Raw genomic sequence first — 7,107 nt, forward strand, 5'->3', positions numbered from 1 at the left:
ATTATTATTTTTAAGTAGAAAGTTTCTCTGGCTCATAGCAAAAGAATTGGTAGAGATTTGAAGAGTAAAATGGATTTGAAGTAAGGGAAGTTCTATGATGCTGATATAAAGAGGGCCCCTGGACAAGGACCTGAAAGTAGCTTCTAAAAGCTGAGAACAATAATGGCCAACAGACAGGAAGAAAGCTGGGACTTCATTCCTACAACCTCAGAACATTGAGTTCTTCCAACAATCTAAATACGCTTGTTAATAGATTCTTCCTCACAGTTTTCAGACACGAGACCAACCTAGCTGACAATTTAATTTTGACTTGTAGAACACTTAGCAGAGCAGCCAATCAAGTGAAATAGTAACTAGCAGTCTTTTTAAGCCACTAAGTTTGTGGAAATTTGTTCATGCTATCACAAGTTCTAGTCATGCATTCTGCTGCTGTTATGTGCAGTCGCGTGGCCCCGACTCATAGAGATCGTATAAACGACTTCTGGGGTTGTAAAAAAAGCTTTATAGGAGCAGAAAGTCTCATCTTTCTCCAGAGAAGTAACTAGTAGATTCAAACTGCTAACCATATGCCCCCTCAACTCCTCAATCATAGTTTCTAGAAACCTCAGAATAAACTCTTTAGCACCATATTTATATTGATCATGAACTCCTGTCAGATTTATCTCATAGGCTATAACTTATTACTCTCCTCACCTACACATTCCCATTTCTACTGCCTTAACTCATGCTCTCATTGTCTATTGCTGAGGCTATTTGATATCTCCTAACTGGTAGTTCAAGGAGCTCTGGTAGTGTAGTGGTTACGAATCTGGCTGTGAACCACAAGTTCAGCAGTTCGAAACTACCAGCGGTTCCGCGGGAGAAAGATGAGGCTTTCTGCTCTCGTAAAGATTTACAGCCTCACCTGTACAGGGTCACTATGAGTTGGAACAGACTCCACTGCACATAACAACAACAACAACTGGTAGTTTGGGAGTCCTGGTATGGCACTGTGAGTTAATGCACTGGAGTGCAAGGTTGATTTGAACCTCAAAGTCGGCAGTTCAAGCTCACCAGCCACTCCTTGGAAACCCTATATGGAGTCGCTATGGGTCAGAACTGACTCAGTGGCACTTAATAACAACAACAACTGGTAGTCAGGAGTTTTAGTAGTGTAGTGGTTACGAGTTAGGCTGCTAACCTCAAAGTCAGAGTTTGAAACTACCAGCCTCTTCGTGGGCAAAAGATAAGACTTTCTGCTCCCAGAAAGTCAGAACCAACTCCAGGGTGCACAACTGTAATTCTGTGACTGAAATGTCCTCTGCAGCCATTCTTCCACAAGACTTCCAGGCTTATTTTTGTAAACACAAATGACCTGCCATATACCTGCCAAGATGTTTGTTAAAAAAGCAAATTCCTGGACCCAACTCAGCTCTGACCTCCTGAGTGAGGAGAAGGGGCCCTCTGATCAACAATGACTATGGTTTCACAAGTGTCCCAGGTGAGTCTTCTTGTTGCTAGTTGTAGCTGAGTCAGCTCTAACTCATAGCAACCTTATTCACAGCAGAATGAAATGTTTCACAGTCCTGCACCATCTTCAGGATGGTTAGTATATTTGAGTCCATTGCTGTGGTTGTACCAGTTCATCACACGGAGAGTTTTCCTCATGTTTGCTTTGGTTACAAATCAGGCTGTGAACCTTAAGGTCAGCAATTCGAAACTACCAGCTATTCCACTGGACAAAGATGAGGCTTTTTGCTCCCGTAAAGATTTACAGCCTCGGAAACCCTGTACAGGGTCGCTATGAGTTGGAACTGACTCCACGGTACATAACAACAACAACAACAACAATGTCCTTTTCTAGCAATTAGAATTGCTAGAAAATGATACATCCAAAGTAAGTGAGCCAAAGTCTTGCCATTCTCACTTCCAAATAGAATTCTGGTTTTATTTCTTCTAAGATTGATCTGTTGGTTCTTTTGGCAGTCCATAAAATATTTAATGCTGTTGTTGCTGTTGTTAAGTGCCGTCGAGTCAGTTCCAACCCATAGAGACCCTGTATAGGGTTCTGAGGAGTAGACTGGTAAGCTTGAACTGCTGACCTTGCAGTTCAAATGGCTTTGCAGTTTGGCGCATTAGCCCACAGTGCCACACCAGTACTCAAATTGGTTCTGAATCAAAGCAACTCCGTACAGGGTTTCTGAAGGTGTGTATCTTTACGAAAAAAGAAAGCCTCATCTTTCTCTTGGTAGCAACTGGTGGACTGGAACTGCTGACCTTGAAGTTAACAGTTCAGTGCTTATCCAACAGAATTAAAATGTTCCCAGTATATTCAATATTCTTTATGAACGTATCAATTCTTCTGTCTTCCTTTTTCATTATCATATTTTTACATTCATCTGTGATAATTGAAAAGATTGTGGCTTGGGTCAAGCACACTTTAGTCATCAAAACACTATCTTTGCTTTGTATAACTTTAAAGAGGTGTTTTACAGATTTTTTTTCCAATGCAATACCTCATTATTTTCTTGACCGCTGCTTCCTAGCATAGTGGATAACGACTTGAGCTGTTAACCATAGGACAACAGTTCAAATCTACCAGCTGCTCCATGAAAGAAAGATGAGGCTCTCTGCTCTCTTAAAGATTTACAGCCATAGAAACCCTATGCTGGATTGCTATGAGTCGGAACCAACTCCACGGCACATAAACACCAACCACTTCCATGTATATTGATCATTGATCTAAGAGGAGGAGGTGTGCCATGAAGTCAGTTCCAAGTCATAGTGACCCTGCATAGAGTTTCTGAGACTGTAAATCTTTCTTCAGCAGAACTACTGGTAGTTTCAAATTGCTGACCTTGAGGTTAGCAGCCCAACTTGTAACCACTATGCTAACAGAGCTCCTTATTGATACAAGTAGACAAAATTAAATTAATGACAACTTCAGTTTTTTTCTCCTTTCATCTTGATGTTGTTTATTGGTCTCGTTGTGATGACTTTCATTTTCTTTACATTTTGGCATAATCTAAACTGAAGGCTGTAGTCTTCTAATTTTATCAGTAAGAGCTTCTAATCATATTCATTTTTAGCAAGCAAAGTTGTATCATCTGCATAATACAGGTTGTTAATGAATCTTCCTCCAATCTTGAGGCTGCATTATTCTTCATATAGTATGGCTTTCTGGATTATATGTTCAGCATATAGATTGAATAAGTGTGGTGAAAGGATACAACCCTCCTTTTTCTATTTTAAGCCATGTAAGATCCCCTTGTTTAAATAACTGTCTCTTGCTTTGTATGTGGGTTATGATGAGCAAAATTAAATATTCTGGAGTCCCCACTTTTCATAAAGATGAGTCTTAGTAATATTAGATTTTGAGAAAAAAAGTCTCTTACTCAATAAAAACCCAATGCTTTAGTTTTCACTCAACTTAATTTTCCAGGTATATTTTCAATATTTTCCAACCACTTTATACTCTACACTGTATGCCTACTAATCAAAAAATAATAATAATAATATTTAATATCCTTTCAGTCTTTGCTTCCTTTGTCAAAAGGTTTTTCTCTTCTTTGCCCAACTACTGAACATGGTTTGGTAATTTACTTGGTAATTACACTTTTTATCTTCTCTCAGGTCTGCTCATTATTTATTATGGCCCTTTTAGCCATATTGTCCCATTCTCTGGTGTATTGTAAATCTTTACCTCTATGCAAGTGATTGTGGACCCATTTTGAAGTGAGTTATGAAACAGGACTAAGGTAGGACTGTGGATTAAGGTAGACTGCTGGTGTGGAGCCATAGAATCAGCACTGGACTGGAAAACACAAGGTTGGAGGTTCAAACACACCAATTGCTTCTTGGAAACCCTATATAGTCCATACAAGTCAGAACTGATTGATGGTACTTCACAACAACAACACCAAGGATTAAGGTCTACCAGTTTGTCATAATGTGGTGGTTGTGTGTTGCTGTGATGCTGGAAACTATGCCATAAGTATTTTAAATACCAGCAGGGTCACCCACACAAAGAAGTAGAGACAGACTACTTCTTAATGTTTAATCACTAAAAACCTTATGAATAACAGTGGAACACTATCAGCACCAGAATGTTGAATACTGAAGCATAATGAAGAACACCAGAATATTATCAGATATAGTGCCAGAAGATGAGCCCACCAGGTTGGAAGGCACTCAAAATATGACCGGGGAAGAGCTGCCTCCTCAAAGTAGAGTTGACAGTGGTGACGTGAATCAAGCCTTTTGGCACCTTGATTTGCTGATGAGGCACAACTCAAAATGAAGAGAAACAACTGTAAACATCCATTATAATAGAACATGGAATGTATGAAGTGTGAATCTAGGAAGACTGGAAATTGTCAAAATGAAATGGAACACATAAACATCGATATCTAGGTATGAGTGAACTGAAATGGACTGGCATTGGCCATTTTGAATCTGGCAATCACATGGTTTACTATGCCGCGGAGGAATGGTGTCACATTTCACTCTCAAAAAGAACATATCAAGATCTGTTTTCAAGTACAACATTGTCTGTGATAGGATAATATCCATTTTGACTACTGGAAGACCAGTTAATACAACTATTATTCAAATTTACTCACAAACCACTAAAGCCAGTGATGATGAAATTGAAGAATTCTACCAACTTCTTCAGTCTCAAATTGATCAAACAAGATGTATTGATTATTAATGAAGAATAGAATGTAAAAGTTGAAGAAAAAAAAATAAAGAGGAAGGATCAGTAATTGGAAAATATGGACCAGAATGATGCTAGAGATTGCATGCTAGAATTTTGCAAGACCAATGACGTCTTCATTGCTAATCCTTTTTTAAACAGCATGGAAAATGACTATACACATGGACTTCACCAGATGAAGTACACAGAAATCAGATAGACTACTTCTGTGGAAAGAGGCAGTGGAATAGCTCCATATCATCAGTCAAAACAAGGCCAGAGACAGACTGTGGAACAGACCATCAATTACTTATATGCAAGTTCAGACTAAAGGTGAAGAAAATTAAAATAAGTCCATGAGAGCCATAATATGACCTTGAACATATCCCACCCAAATTTAGAGATCATCTCAAAAACAGATATCATGCATTAGACATTAAAGACTGAAGACCAGAAGAGTTGTGGATGACATGAAAAACATCATACAGGAAGAAAGCAAAAGGTCATTACAAAGACACTAAAGAAGAAAAGACCAAAATGAGTGTAAGAAGAGACTCTGAAACTTGCTGTCCAGCTTAGAGATGCTAAAGCCAATGGAAGAAGTGAGGTGGTACAGAGATAGACAGATCATTTCAAAGGTCAGCTCAATAAGACAAAGTCAAATATTATAACGAAATGTGCAAAGACCTGGAGTTTGAAAACCAAAAGGAAAGAACATGCTCACCATTCCTCAAGCTGAGGGAATTGAATAAAAAAATTCAAGCCTTGACTTGCAATATTAAAGGATTCAATGAGCAAAATATTGAATGATGTAAAAGCATCAAAAGAAGATGGAAGGATTACACAGAGTCACCATACCAAAAGGAAATGCTCGATATTCAACCATTTCAGGAGGTAGCATATGATAAAGAGCCAATGATACTTAAGGAAGAAGACCAAAGTGCATTGAAGGCATTGGCAAAAAACAAGGATCCAGGAATTGATGGAATACAAATTGAAAACTTTCAACAAACTGAAAAGCACTGGAGGCACTCACTCATCTATGTCAAGAAATTTGGAAGACAACTACCTTGCCAACTGACTGGAACATTCCAAAGAAAAGTGGCCCAACTGAATACAGAAATCATGAGACAATATCACTAATACCTCATACAAAAATTTTTGCTAAAGATAATTCAAAAATGTCTGCAACTATACATTGACAGATAACTTCCAGAGGTTCAAGCTGAATTCAGACGAGGACATGGAACCAGGGTTATCATTGCTGACATCAGATGGATTTTGGCTGAAAACAGAGAATACCAGAAAGATGTTTACCTGTGCTTTATTTACTATGCCAAGGCTTTGAACTGTGTGGATCATGACAAACTGTTGACAGCCTTGCAGAGAATGGGTATTCCATAACATTTAACTTTGCTCATGGGGAACCTATACATAGACCAAGAGGCAGTGGTTCAAACAGAGCAAGGGAACACAGAATGGTTTAAAGTTAAAAAAGGTTTGTGTCAGGGTTGTATTCCTACTTATTTAACCTGTATGCTGAGCAAATAACTTGGGAAGCAGGATTATATTAAGTAAGGCATAGCATTAGGATAGGAGGAAGACTCATTAACAATTTGTGATATGCAGATTATACCTCCTTGCTTTCTCAAAGCCAAGAGGACTTAAAATCCTTACTGATGAAGATCACAGACCACAGCCTATGATACAGGTTACACCTCAATGTAAAAACAACAAAAATCCTCACCACTGAACTAATAAGTAGCATTACAATAAATGGAGAAAATATTGAAATTGTCGAAGACTTCATTTTGCTCAGATCAACCATCAACACTCATGGAAGCAGCAGTCAAATCAAACGGCGTATTGCATCAGGCAAATCTGCTACACAAGGCGTCTGTAAAGTGTTCAAGAGCAAAGATGTCAGCTTGAGGACTAAGGTATGCTTTACCCAAGCTGTGGTATTTTCAATAACCTCATATGCATGCGAAAGATGGACAGTGAATAAGGAAGACCATAGAAGAATTCATGCTTTTTTTGAATTGTTGCTTTTGAGTTATGGTGTTGGAGGAGAATATTCAAAGTGCCATAGACTGCCAAAAGAATAAACAAATCTGTGATGGAAGAAGTGCAGCCAGAGCGCTCCCTGGAAGCCAGAATGGCCAGACTTCATCTCTCATACTTCAGACATATTGTCAGGAGGAACCAGTCCCTGGAGACTGGTTTTACCATATTTGGTAAAATGGAGGATTGGAGAAAAAGAGGAAGACCACCCAATGAGATGGATTGGCATAGTGGCAGCAGCAATGGGCTCAAATGTAGCACCGATTGTTAGGTTGATGCAAGTCCGGAAAGTGTTTTGTTCTGTTGTGCATAGGGTCACTATAAGTCAGTATCAATTCGATGGCACCTAACAACAACAAAGAGTAAGG

The sequence above is a fragment of the Chrysochloris asiatica genome, unplaced genomic scaffold, assembly GCF_000296735.1.
Source record: "Chrysochloris asiatica unplaced genomic scaffold, ChrAsi1.0 scaffold00098, whole genome shotgun sequence".
In the NCBI taxonomy this organism is placed as follows: Eukaryota; Metazoa; Chordata; class Mammalia; order Afrosoricida; family Chrysochloridae; genus Chrysochloris; species Chrysochloris asiatica.